Source organism: Eschrichtius robustus, unplaced genomic scaffold, assembly GCF_028021215.1.
Source record: "Eschrichtius robustus isolate mEscRob2 unplaced genomic scaffold, mEscRob2.pri scaffold_809, whole genome shotgun sequence".
Taxonomy (NCBI): Eukaryota; Metazoa; Chordata; class Mammalia; order Artiodactyla; family Eschrichtiidae; genus Eschrichtius; species Eschrichtius robustus.
The window spans coordinates 1-12,418 of NW_027175689.1; the positions used below are offsets into that span (position 1 = coordinate 1).

The 12,418-nt window shown below is 64.6% G+C and overlaps 9 non-coding genes across 9 annotated transcripts; 6 read left to right on the plus strand and 3 right to left on the minus strand.

Moving 5' to 3' along the window:
- Positions 1–769: 769 nt before the first annotated feature.
- TRNAL-CAG (transfer RNA leucine (anticodon CAG)) lies at positions 770–852 on the minus strand. The gene has a single exon. It is a non-coding gene; the product is annotated as a tRNA-Leu (tRNA).
- A 574-nt stretch (positions 853–1,426) lies between these two features.
- On the plus strand, positions 1,427–1,498 carry TRNAD-GUC (transfer RNA aspartic acid (anticodon GUC)). Its single transcript has one exon. It is a non-coding gene; the product is annotated as a tRNA-Asp (tRNA).
- An 894-nt stretch (positions 1,499–2,392) lies between these two features.
- Positions 2,393–2,464, plus strand: TRNAG-UCC (transfer RNA glycine (anticodon UCC)). Its single transcript has one exon. It is a non-coding gene; the product is annotated as a tRNA-Gly (tRNA).
- Positions 2,465–2,742: 278 nt separating this feature from the next.
- TRNAE-CUC (transfer RNA glutamic acid (anticodon CUC)) lies at positions 2,743–2,814 on the plus strand. The gene has a single exon. It is a non-coding gene; the product is annotated as a tRNA-Glu (tRNA).
- Positions 2,815–6,937: 4,123 nt separating this feature from the next.
- Positions 6,938–7,008, minus strand: TRNAG-GCC (transfer RNA glycine (anticodon GCC)). Its single transcript has one exon. It is a non-coding gene; the product is annotated as a tRNA-Gly (tRNA).
- A 1,630-nt stretch (positions 7,009–8,638) lies between these two features.
- On the minus strand, positions 8,639–8,721 carry TRNAL-CAG (transfer RNA leucine (anticodon CAG)). The gene has a single exon. It is a non-coding gene; the product is annotated as a tRNA-Leu (tRNA).
- Positions 8,722–9,295: 574 nt separating this feature from the next.
- Positions 9,296–9,367, plus strand: TRNAD-GUC (transfer RNA aspartic acid (anticodon GUC)). Its single transcript has one exon. It is a non-coding gene; the product is annotated as a tRNA-Asp (tRNA).
- An 894-nt stretch (positions 9,368–10,261) lies between these two features.
- On the plus strand, positions 10,262–10,333 carry TRNAG-UCC (transfer RNA glycine (anticodon UCC)). The gene has a single exon. It is a non-coding gene; the product is annotated as a tRNA-Gly (tRNA).
- Positions 10,334–10,611: 278 nt separating this feature from the next.
- Positions 10,612–10,683, plus strand: TRNAE-CUC (transfer RNA glutamic acid (anticodon CUC)). Its single transcript has one exon. It is a non-coding gene; the product is annotated as a tRNA-Glu (tRNA).
- The last annotated feature ends 1,735 nt before the right edge of the window (positions 10,684–12,418 follow it).

The window sequence follows — 12,418 nt, forward strand, 5'->3', positions numbered from 1 at the left end:
GCCCCGTGCAGGGAGGGCCCCCTGTTGGCTGGCCAGCAGGAGGCTGGGCTGCACGCGGCCCAGCAGGCAGGCAGGCAGGCAGGCAGGCAGGCAGGCAGGCAGGCAGGTGTGGTCCGGCCAAGGTCCCAAGGCGAAAAAGCACCGAGGGCACGCACCACAGGCCGGCAAGACGGTGTGGCTGTGGAGGGAATGGAATGGGCAGGCGGGCCGTTGGGGCTGGCGGGAAGGACAGGATGTTGGAAAGAGGGAGAGCTGCTGGTGGCGGAAGTGGAAGAAAGGCTGTGAGAGCGAGTCCGCTGTTCACCAGGCCGAAGTCGGAGGGCGGGCCAGGCGTGGAGGGCTTTCCACACGCGGCCGTTCTGCGTGTGGCGGTGGGGGCGGGGTGGAGCGTGGGAGTGGGAGTGGGAGGGAGGGACGAAGGCAGGCAGGCAGGCAGGCAGGAAAAGCACCAGCAGCAGCAGCCGCAAGCAGGTGAGGGAAGATGGGCTGCGAAGGACTGAAGGTTTTTCTGGTGTGGGTGCAGGTAGGAGGGGGCTTAGGAGCTGGCGGGGAGGGCGTTTGTCCGGAAAGCCAGTCGCCGGAGGGTTCCTAGTGCGCCGTTTCTGCCAGGCCCGCGGCCGTGGCTGAGAAGGTCCCGCGTCTGAGAGGCGTGGATGTCCGGGCCGGAGTTCGGAGAGGCCGCAAGAGTGCAAGGCGCGAACGGACTGGAAGGCAGTAAAGCGCTGCCGTAGGGCCGGGTGCGTTTGTCGGGCGGGCCAAAAGGCTGGCTTGTCAGGAGTGGGATTCGAACCCACGCCTCCAGGGGAGACTGCGACCTGAACGCAGCGCCTTAGACCGCTCGGCCATCCTGACGGCGGGCCTGGGCGTGCGCGTGGCCGCTCGGCTGGCTGGGACCCGACGCGACGCGAACCCCGGTGCCCTTGGCGGGACGCGGTGCTCCGCGCCAGGCGCGCGGCCGTCTGGGTGAGCGACGGAGCGGGCGCGCGGCGGCCGACGGGGAGCACGGCCAGACGACGCGCCTGGCTGCGCCGCGGTGGCGCCCTCGCCCAGCCCTGGCCCCGGACGCAGCCGGGCCGCGTCGGGCCAGCCCCCTGCCGCCGGCCCCCACCCGCGCGTCTCCTCGCCGGCCATGGCCCGGCGCGCGCCCACCCCCTCCTCGCAGCCTTGCTTTGCGTCTCGGGCCCCCTCCACCCGGCGCGATCCCCGCGTCGGAGGCAATAGGCAGCGCGCACTCGGAGTTTTCAGGGCCACGCGGGTCCGGGTCCCTGTCGGGGTCGGGGGCTGCTGCTTTGGAGGGCGCGGTTGGTGTGGCGTTGGGTCGGGTCGGGCACGTGCCGGGCGCCCGTGGTGGGCAGGGGGCCGGAGGGCAGGGGGAGGCGTCGGCAGGCAGCCCGAGAGCGGCCGGGCGCGGGGGCGGTGGCCGCCGTCCTCGTTAGTATAGTGGTGAGTATCCCCGCCTGTCACGCGGGAGACCGGGGTTCGATTCCCCGACGGGGAGGCAACACGCCCTCTTTTGGTGGCTGGCGCCGCTCTCTGTCCTGCCGCCTGGCTCCCAAGGGCCCTTCTTCTCCTCCCTCCGCCCTCCGCCCTCCGCCCTCCAGCGAGGCGCAGGGCGCCAGCGCGTGCCCAGCCTGCCCACCCTCGCCCCCCTCCAGCCGCCCAGCCCTTCCTCCTCGCCGGGCGCTCAGTCGCCAGGGCCGAGCGAGGGCCTCCTCTGGACCCCACAAGCGCCCGATGACATTGCGGCCCGCCCAAAGTGGCTGTCTCAGTGGGCTCCTTGCGTCGCGACGCACAGCTGCGCAGCTATCCACAGCGGCATAGGTGCACAGCTGCCGGGACGGGTGGGAGGCGGATGAGTGGCGTGCCCTGTCGGTGCGGGAAGTGGCCTGGCCCAGCGCCCGGTGGAGAAGGGCTTTGGCCAGCCGGGGGCTGGAAGACGCGTGCCCCGGGAGCGGGGCGGGGCGGGGCGGGGGCGGGGGCGGGCCGCGGCGTGGAGCGGAGGGCCCTGGAGCAGCAAGGCAGCGAGAGCGCCCCCCTGAGGCGGTCGGGCCGGCGGCCTAGGGCAGCTTCGTAGGGCTGGCGCGGGTGGGGCGCCGGGGGGCCTTGGTGGCGCCTGTGACGTCACAGAGCTGCCGGCCGGCGGGGCGTCGGGGCAGGGCTGCTCCAAGCGGCGGCGGCTGAGGAGGAGGAGGAGGAGGAGGAGGAGGAGGAGGAGGAGGACGGGGAAGAGAAAGGGGAGTAGGAGGAGGAAGAGAAGGAGGAGGAGTCGAAGAGAAGGAGGAGCAGGAGGAGGAGCAGGAGGAGGAGGAGGAGGAGGAGGAGAAGGCGGCGGCGACGAGAGTGCGCTCGGGCGAGCCCGGTGCCGGCGTCTCGGGGCGGCCCGGGCTGTGCAGCGTTGGTGGTATAGTGGTGAGCATAGCTGCCTTCCAAGCAGTTGACCCGGGTTCGATTCCCGGCCAACGCAGCGGGCTGACCTTTTACCGAGCTCCACGGGCGGCCGGCCGGCCGGGGGCCTGTGAGGGAGAGCTGGGAGCAGGGAGCTAGCTGGCCCCAGCGGCTTTTCTCGTGTGTGCGAGAAGCAGGCGCGCAGTGTTCTGAGGGCGCTGCAAGCAGGAAGGACGGTAGGACACGTGGATTGCCAGGGGCGGCGCGTGGCTGGACTTGGAAAGGCCGGGTCTTGGCGCCAAGGTGGCGCCGAGCGGGTGCTATGGGTCCAGCAGGAGCAGTGGTAGAGCCTGACGCTCCCTGGTGGTCTAGTGGTTAGGATTCGGCGCTCTCACCGCCGCGGCCCGGGTTCGATTCCCGGTCAGGGAAGCCTCTCTACCTCCCACCGTCCACATCCCACTTTTAGGCCACGCTTGCTCCGCGGCCTCGGCGCCCCGACAAGAGCCGCCCGGTGCCCTGCACCTCCAGCCCAAGCCCTGCCAGGCAACCTCCACCCTGCCTCCCCGGCCAAACCTTTTGGCCGCACTGGCGCGCGCCCACTCGAGGCCTTCGACGTCCCGTGTCTTCCTTTCCGGACGCTTGCCTCAGCCCCAAACACGAGTGGCCGGGGCCGCGCCTCTCCCCGCCGTGGCCGTGGCCACGAGCAAACGCCCCCGCCTGTGTTTGGACTCTCCATCAGCACTGCTTTTCCCCCACGGCGACAGCGGCGGCAGCGCCGACGGCGACGGCGGTGTCACAGGCGGTGCCTTCTAACAAAGCCGGATCCCCTGTGGAACGGAGCACCGGTGGGCAGACGGGTGCTTCGCACCACCGCAGCAGGTTTCCTGAACGCCCTTGCCGGTGCCGTGGGGGTGGCTGACAGTGTGGGATGAAGGTGTTTGTGGCCGTGGTCGGTGGCCACCCCACGCGGGTTAGGGAACGGAGCAGAACGACCCCATGGAGAGAGGGCGGCGGTGGGCCGCGTGCTGGGAGGTGCGAGGAAGGGCCTGGGGTGTCTGGGTGGAGCGCGGGCAGGAGCGGGAGGTGTTGGGCTGGCGGGGACCTGGCCCGGGAGAGCGGCTGGCCCCTCAGGCAGGGGCTCAGCAGAAGCTTGGGGTGGTGGCAGCACCTGGCCCGGCACGTGCGTACGGGTGGGTCAGATCAGGGGGCGGGGTGGGCCTGGAGTAGGAGTGCGTCTGAGGAGCACTGGCGGAAGTGAGACTTCCGGGCAGGACATGTGACAGTCGGGCCTGGGATACAAGGGGAAGGTGGCGGGGAGAGGGGTCCGAGCCTGCAGGCTGGGGGGAAGGGCGGGGTGTGTGAGTGGGCTGTGGGGCGAGGAAGATGGTGGGAGAGGACCCCTTCGCGGTGGGGTGGCGGGTGAGGGCGCCAGACTGCTGTGCTGCGCGGCAAGGTGGTCAGGCTAACCAGTGGGTTGGGACTGGGGGCGGTGGGTAGGAGGCAGGCAAGAGAACAACAGAAACGGAGCGCGCCACAGGGGCTAGGCGGGGTCCGAATGGGGTGGGGGCATTCTACTGCCCCAGAGACATACATCGCCTCTCGTCGGGAGAAACCATCCGGTCTCAGGTGTGTGTGGCGGCGGGGGTGGGGGGAGGAGGGGTTGAGGTTGAAAGAGGCCAAAGGAGAGGTCCCCTATGATCCAGCAATCCCACTCCTGGGTACGTACCCGGAAATGACGAAACAAGAGTGCAAAAAGGCACAAGCACCTCCATGTTCACAGCGGCACTATTTGCAGTAGCCAAGACATGGAAGAATACCCAAGTGCCCATCAACGGGTGGCTAGTACAAGAAGAGGTGGTATATATGTACTATGGGATATTACACAGCCATTAATAAGAAAGAATGAAATATCGCCATTTGCCGCAACAAGAATGCTCCCAGGGAGTATTACACTTAGTGAAGTAGGTCCGACAGAGAAGCACAAAGATATGTGGAATCTAAGACGTACTACCAATGAATCTCTGTGCAAAACGGAAACAGACTCACAGACCTAGAAAACACAGTGATGGTTACCCGAGTTAAAAAGGAGGGGTGGAGGGATAAATTAGGAGCTCGATGAACAGATACACAGTGGTTCATATAAAGGAGATAAGCAACAAGGATTTCCAGAATAACACAGGGAGTGATAGTCAATATCCTGCAATAACCTGTAATGGAAATCACTCTGAAACGATATTAGACATGGAAAACAGTATCCCCTTTGCTGTACACCTGAAACGAACTCAATATCGTTAATCAACTCTTCTTCTTCAACCACAAGTACTAGTACTTATAAGTAAGTAAGTAAATAAATAAATAAAAACAACGAACAAAATAAACAGGAGAAACATGAGCCATCAGATGATCCAGCAATCCCCGTCGTGGGTACACATCCGCCAAAGAGAAAAACTGTTGTTTGAAGAGATCCACGCACCCCCGTCTTTGTAGCAGCACTGTGTGCCGCAGCCAAGACATGGAAAAAACCCATGTGCCCATCAACGGTTGGCTGACAGAAAAAGATGCGGTATAAATGTACTGTGGAATATTACTCAGCCATTTCCGAAAATGAAATATTGCCATTTGCCACAATAAGGATGGTCCTAGAGAATATTACACTTAGTGAAGTTAAGTCTGACAGAGAAGCACAAAGATACGTGGAATCTAAAACATAATAGACAAGAATGTATGTGCCAAAGCGAAACAGACTCACAGACATAGAAAACACACTGGTGGTTCCCCGAGGAGAAAGGGAGGGGTGGAGACATAAAGTAGGAGCTGCGATGAACAGATACACCGTACTTCATATAAAAGACATACGCAACAAGGATTTCCAGAATAACACAGGGAATGATGTTCAATATCCTGTAGTAAACTGTGATGGAAAGCAACCTGAAACAATATTAGACATGGAAGACAGTATCCGCTTTGCTGTGCACCTGAAACTAACTCAATACTGTTAATCAACTTTTCTTCCAAAATTGCAGCTACTAGTTCTTATAAGTAAACGAATAAATAAATATTAAATGCATAAATAAAAACAACACACTAAATAAATAGGTGAAATATGAGCTCTCATATGATCCAGCAATCCCCATCGTGGGTACACATCGGCAAAGGAGAGAAACTGTCATTTGAAGAGATCCATGCACCCCCCCATGTTCACAGCAGCACTACGGGCCACAGCCAAGACATGGACAAAACCCAAGTGCCCATCAACCGATGGCTGGCACAGGAAGACGTGGTACGTACGTACTGTGGAATACTCCTCAGCCATACAAAAGAGTGAGATATTGCCATTTGCACCAGTAAGGATGGACCTAGAGTATATTACACTTCGCGACGTAAGTCAGGCAGAGGAGCACAAAGATATGTGGAATCTAAACCGTACTACAAACGAATGTATGTGCCAAAGAGAAACAGACCCACAGACATAGAAAACACACTGTTCGTTACCCAAGGGGAAAGTGTAGGGCAGGGAAAAATCCGGAGCTGCGATTAACAGAGAGGAAATACTGGACATAAAGCACAGAAGCAACAAGGATTTACTGTACAGCACAGGGAACTGTATTCATATGTCGTGATAACGTATAACGGAAAATAACCTGGAAAAGGACATATAACTGAATCACTTGGCTGTACACCTGAAAGTCACACAGTATTGTAAGTCAACCGTACTGCTGCGAAAAGGAGAAGACGACGAAGGGGAAAAAAAGGAGGGCAACGGGACAGAGGCAAGGGCAGGATCCTTGACAACGTAGGATTTGGAAAGGATCGGGGGAAAAAGCGGGGAGATAGGGGGTGGGATGGGGGTGTCTGTGGGAGTAGGGTGGAGGCTGAGGTGGTGGTGCCGGTGGTGCTGTCCCGAGGGCTGATGCTGTTGGTGGGAGCAGAGGTTCAGGGGAGGGGCTGGTGTTTGTCGTGCTGATGGTGGTGGTGGCAGTAGTGGTGGAGGAGCGGGCCGGTGTTGGAAACGTATTTCTGTCGAGGGTCAGAACATGAATCTAGAGTGCAGTCTGCGATGATGGTGTGGACTTCTTTTGAACTCCTCGTGCAAGTGAACGCTTTGGGGACTGTCCAGGAAAGTGGGATGTATCACTCCCAGAGGTGGCAACTTCCTTGCTCCTGGTTGTGCAAACATAGTATAACTCTCGAAGTGCGGGCAGAGTGAGGCAGAGAGCTTGGAAACGTGGCGAAAGGTGAAGAGGTTGGGCTGTGCGGGTGCCAGTGTGGGGTGTTCCTCACAGTGAAAAGCGTGACACAAGCGGGGTCGGGGTAAGGACGAGAACAAGGACAAGGAAGGGGTCTGGGCGTAAGAGTGGCTGAGCCCGCAAGGTGTCAGGTCCCGGAGGCCTGGCTCCCGGGTGTGTGTGGGGTGGGGGCGTCTGCGTGGGAAGGACAGGGGCCGGAAGGTGCGGTGGTGAGCGAGCTGTTGCACGACCGGTGCCTTGAGTGTGGCAGCGGGGAAGCCCAGCTCCGCTGTGGGGCTGCGGGAACCAAAAGGGGACGCTGCGGCTGCATGGGCCGGGAATCGAACCCGGGCCTCCCGCGTGGCAGGCGAGAATTCTACCACTGAACCACCCATGCACCGGTGGCCGCCGGCCCCCGGCGCTGCCCCAGCGGCGCTCGCCGCCAACCGCCGGACCCTGGTCACTGCTCGCCCCGTGGGCATGTGCTCCATTTGAGCAGGAGGCCGACGGGCCACCTGAATGAGAGGCTCCGGGCACGCTGGCGACCCCAGGGCGCGAGGCGGTCGGAAGCACCGAGGGACGGAGGGACGCAGGCGTGCTCGGCCCGTCCTGCGCTTTCTCTGCCGTCCACGGCCGCCGCGAGACTGTCGGTGTCGCCAGAGGAAGCCAGGAGCCCAAGCGGCCTGGCCCGCGCCCGAATCCCAGTCAGGGCAGGCGAGGCGTGGCCGCTGCGGCCGAGCGCCGACGTTCCTCTCAGCAGCCGCCCGGCCCCGACGCACAGTCCCTCTGGCGGCTGGCTTTCTTGCTGGTGCGGGGCGTGCGAGGGCGGGCGGGGGCAGGGGTCGGAGCTCGGGGCTGTGCAGGGACCGCGAGCGTGGGAGATGGACGCCGGGCACCGCCGCCGCCGCCGCCGCCGTCGCCGAGCGGCGCTCAGGCCACAAGACCAAAGGTGTCTGAGCCTCGCTTCTGCGCTCTGGCCCACCCCTCTCCCGCGGGGTCCCGCTCTGCTGCGTTGGTTGTGAGGAGAAGCACTGTGGCAGACTGGCTGCTGGCTCGCGGACAGCCCGGTGAGGGAGGGAGCGCGCCAGGGTGTGGTTGGGTCCGGCCGGAGCAGCGGCTTCCCCGAGGGACTTGCGCTGTGGCGCCGAGGTGGGTGGCCCGGGCTGGGGGCCGGACGTCTGTGGTGGGTGACAGGGCATCCAGGGCTTCGGCTCACTACTCACTGGAGCACCGTTCCCGGGAGCGACTCCTGCGCCAGGCCCCGTGCAGGGAGGGCCCCCTGTTGGCTGGCCAGCAGGAGGCTGGGCTGCACGCGGCCCAGCAGGCAGGCAGGCAGGCAGGCAGGCAGGCAGGCAGGCAGGCAGGTGTGGTCCGGCCAAGGTCCCAAGGCGAAAAAGCACCGAGGGCACGCACCACAGGCCGGCAAGACGGTGTGGCTGTGGAGGGAATGGAATGGGCAGGCGGGCCGTTGGGGCTGGCGGGAAGGACAGGATGTTGGAAAGAGGGAGAGCTGCTGGTGGCGGAAGTGGAAGAAAGGCTGTGAGAGCGAGTCCGCTGTTCACCAGGCCGAAGTCGGAGGGCGGGCCAGGCGTGGAGGGCTTTCCACACGCGGCCGTTCTGCGTGTGGCGGTGGGGGCGGGGTGGAGCGTGGGAGTGGGAGTGGGAGGGAGGGACGAAGGCAGGCAGGCAGGCAGGCAGGAAAAGCACCAGCAGCAGCAGCCGCAAGCAGGTGAGGGAAGATGGGCTGCGAAGGACTGAAGGTTTTTCTGGTGTGGGTGCAGGTAGGAGGGGGCTTAGGAGCTGGCGGGGAGGGCGTTTGTCCGGAAAGCCAGTCGCCGGAGGGTTCCTAGTGCGCCGTTTCTGCCAGGCCCGCGGCCGTGGCTGAGAAGGTCCCGCGTCTGAGAGGCGTGGATGTCCGGGCCGGAGTTCGGAGAGGCCGCAAGAGTGCAAGGCGCGAACGGACTGGAAGGCAGTAAAGCGCTGCCGTAGGGCCGGGTGCGTTTGTCGGGCGGGCCAAAAGGCTGGCTTGTCAGGAGTGGGATTCGAACCCACGCCTCCAGGGGAGACTGCGACCTGAACGCAGCGCCTTAGACCGCTCGGCCATCCTGACGGCGGGCCTGGGCGTGCGCGTGGCCGCTCGGCTGGCTGGGACCCGACGCGACGCGAACCCCGGTGCCCTTGGCGGGACGCGGTGCTCCGCGCCAGGCGCGCGGCCGTCTGGGTGAGCGACGGAGCGGGCGCGCGGCGGCCGACGGGGAGCACGGCCAGACGACGCGCCTGGCTGCGCCGCGGTGGCGCCCTCGCCCAGCCCTGGCCCCGGACGCAGCCGGGCCGCGTCGGGCCAGCCCCCTGCCGCCGGCCCCCACCCGCGCGTCTCCTCGCCGGCCATGGCCCGGCGCGCGCCCACCCCCTCCTCGCAGCCTTGCTTTGCGTCTCGGGCCCCCTCCACCCGGCGCGATCCCCGCGTCGGAGGCAATAGGCAGCGCGCACTCGGAGTTTTCAGGGCCACGCGGGTCCGGGTCCCTGTCGGGGTCGGGGGCTGCTGCTTTGGAGGGCGCGGTTGGTGTGGCGTTGGGTCGGGTCGGGCACGTGCCGGGCGCCCGTGGTGGGCAGGGGGCCGGAGGGCAGGGGGAGGCGTCGGCAGGCAGCCCGAGAGCGGCCGGGCGCGGGGGCGGTGGCCGCCGTCCTCGTTAGTATAGTGGTGAGTATCCCCGCCTGTCACGCGGGAGACCGGGGTTCGATTCCCCGACGGGGAGGCAACACGCCCTCTTTTGGTGGCTGGCGCCGCTCTCTGTCCTGCCGCCTGGCTCCCAAGGGCCCTTCTTCTCCTCCCTCCGCCCTCCGCCCTCCGCCCTCCAGCGAGGCGCAGGGCGCCAGCGCGTGCCCAGCCTGCCCACCCTCGCCCCCCTCCAGCCGCCCAGCCCTTCCTCCTCGCCGGGCGCTCAGTCGCCAGGGCCGAGCGAGGGCCTCCTCTGGACCCCACAAGCGCCCGATGACATTGCGGCCCGCCCAAAGTGGCTGTCTCAGTGGGCTCCTTGCGTCGCGACGCACAGCTGCGCAGCTATCCACAGCGGCATAGGTGCACAGCTGCCGGGACGGGTGGGAGGCGGATGAGTGGCGTGCCCTGTCGGTGCGGGAAGTGGCCTGGCCCAGCGCCCGGTGGAGAAGGGCTTTGGCCAGCCGGGGGCTGGAAGACGCGTGCCCCGGGAGCGGGGCGGGGCGGGGCGGGGGCGGGGGCGGGCCGCGGCGTGGAGCGGAGGGCCCTGGAGCAGCAAGGCAGCGAGAGCGCCCCCCTGAGGCGGTCGGGCCGGCGGCCTAGGGCAGCTTCGTAGGGCTGGCGCGGGTGGGGCGCCGGGGGGCCTTGGTGGCGCCTGTGACGTCACAGAGCTGCCGGCCGGCGGGGCGTCGGGGCAGGGCTGCTCCAAGCGGCGGCGGCTGAGGAGGAGGAGGAGGAGGAGGAGGAGGAGGAGGAGGAGGACGGGGAAGAGAAAGGGGAGTAGGAGGAGGAAGAGAAGGAGGAGGAGTCGAAGAGAAGGAGGAGCAGGAGGAGGAGCAGGAGGAGGAGGAGGAGGAGGAGGAGAAGGCGGCGGCGACGAGAGTGCGCTCGGGCGAGCCCGGTGCCGGCGTCTCGGGGCGGCCCGGGCTGTGCAGCGTTGGTGGTATAGTGGTGAGCATAGCTGCCTTCCAAGCAGTTGACCCGGGTTCGATTCCCGGCCAACGCAGCGGGCTGACCTTTTACCGAGCTCCACGGGCGGCCGGCCGGCCGGGGGCCTGTGAGGGAGAGCTGGGAGCAGGGAGCTAGCTGGCCCCAGCGGCTTTTCTCGTGTGTGCGAGAAGCAGGCGCGCAGTGTTCTGAGGGCGCTGCAAGCAGGAAGGACGGTAGGACACGTGGATTGCCAGGGGCGGCGCGTGGCTGGACTTGGAAAGGCCGGGTCTTGGCGCCAAGGTGGCGCCGAGCGGGTGCTATGGGTCCAGCAGGAGCAGTGGTAGAGCCTGACGCTCCCTGGTGGTCTAGTGGTTAGGATTCGGCGCTCTCACCGCCGCGGCCCGGGTTCGATTCCCGGTCAGGGAAGCCTCTCTACCTCCCACCGTCCACATCCCACTTTTAGGCCACGCTTGCTCCGCGGCCTCGGCGCCCCGACAAGAGCCGCCCGGTGCCCTGCACCTCCAGCCCAAGCCCTGCCAGGCAACCTCCACCCTGCCTCCCCGGCCAAACCTTTTGGCCGCACTGGCGCGCGCCCACTCGAGGCCTTCGACGTCCCGTGTCTTCCTTTCCGGACGCTTGCCTCAGCCCCAAACACGAGTGGCCGGGGCCGCGCCTCTCCCCGCCGTGGCCGTGGCCACGAGCAAACGCCCCCGCCTGTGTTTGGACTCTCCATCAGCACTGCTTTTCCCCCACGGCGACAGCGGCGGCAGCGCCGACGGCGACGGCGGTGTCACAGGCGGTGCCTTCTAACAAAGCCGGATCCCCTGTGGAACGGAGCACCGGTGGGCAGACGGGTGCTTCGCACCACCGCAGCAGGTTTCCTGAACGCCCTTGCCGGTGCCGTGGGGGTGGCTGACAGTGTGGGATGAAGGTGTTTGTGGCCGTGGTCGGTGGCCACCCCACGCGGGTTAGGGAACGGAGCAGAACGACCCCATGGAGAGAGGGCGGCGGTGGGCCGCGTGCTGGGAGGTGCGAGGAAGGGCCTGGGGTGTCTGGGTGGAGCGCGGGCAGGAGCGGGAGGTGTTGGGCTGGCGGGGACCTGGCCCGGGAGAGCGGCTGGCCCCTCAGGCAGGGGCTCAGCAGAAGCTTGGGGTGGTGGCAGCACCTGGCCCGGCACGTGCGTACGGGTGGGTCAGATCAGGGGGCGGGGTGGGCCTGGAGTAGGAGTGCGTCTGAGGAGCACTGGCGGAAGTGAGACTTCCGGGCAGGACATGTGACAGTCGGGCCTGGGATACAAGGGGAAGGTGGCGGGGAGAGGGGTCCGAGCCTGCAGGCTGGGGGGAAGGGCGGGGTGTGTGAGTGGGCTGTGGGGCGAGGAAGATGGTGGGAGAGGACCCCTTCGCGGTGGGGTGGCGGGTGAGGGCGCCAGACTGCTGTGCTGCGCGGCAAGGTGGTCAGGCTAACCAGTGGGTTGGGACTGGGGGCGGTGGGTAGGAGGCAGGCAAGAGAACAACAGAAACGGAGCGCGCCACAGGGGCTAGGCGGGGTCCGAATGGGGTGGGGGCATTCTACTGCCCCAGAGACATACATCGCCTCTCGTCGGGAGAAACCATCCGGTCTCAGGTGTGTGTGGCGGCGGGGGTGGGGGGAGGAGGGGTTGAGGTTGAAAGAGGCCAAAGGAGAGGTCCCCTATGATCCAGCAATCCCACTCCTGGGTACGTACCCGGAAATGACGAAACAAGAGTGCAAAAAGGCACAAGCACCTCCATGTTCACAGCGGCACTATTTGCAGTAGCCAAGACATGGAAGAATACCCAAGTGCCCATCAACGGGTGGCTAGTACAAGAAGAGGTGGTATATATGTACTATGGGATATTACACAGCCATTAATAAGAAAGAATGAAATATCGCCATTTGCCGCAACAAGAATGCTCCCAGGGAGTATTACACTTAGTGAAGTAGGTCCGACAGAGAAGCACAAAGATATGTGGAATCTAAGACGTACTACCAATGAATCTCTGTGCAAAACGGAAACAGACTCACAGACCTAGAAAACACAGTGATGGTTACCCGAGTTAAAAAGGAGGGGTGGAGGGATAAATTAGGAGCTCGATGAACAGATACACAGTGGTTCATATAAAGGAGATAAGCAACAAGGATT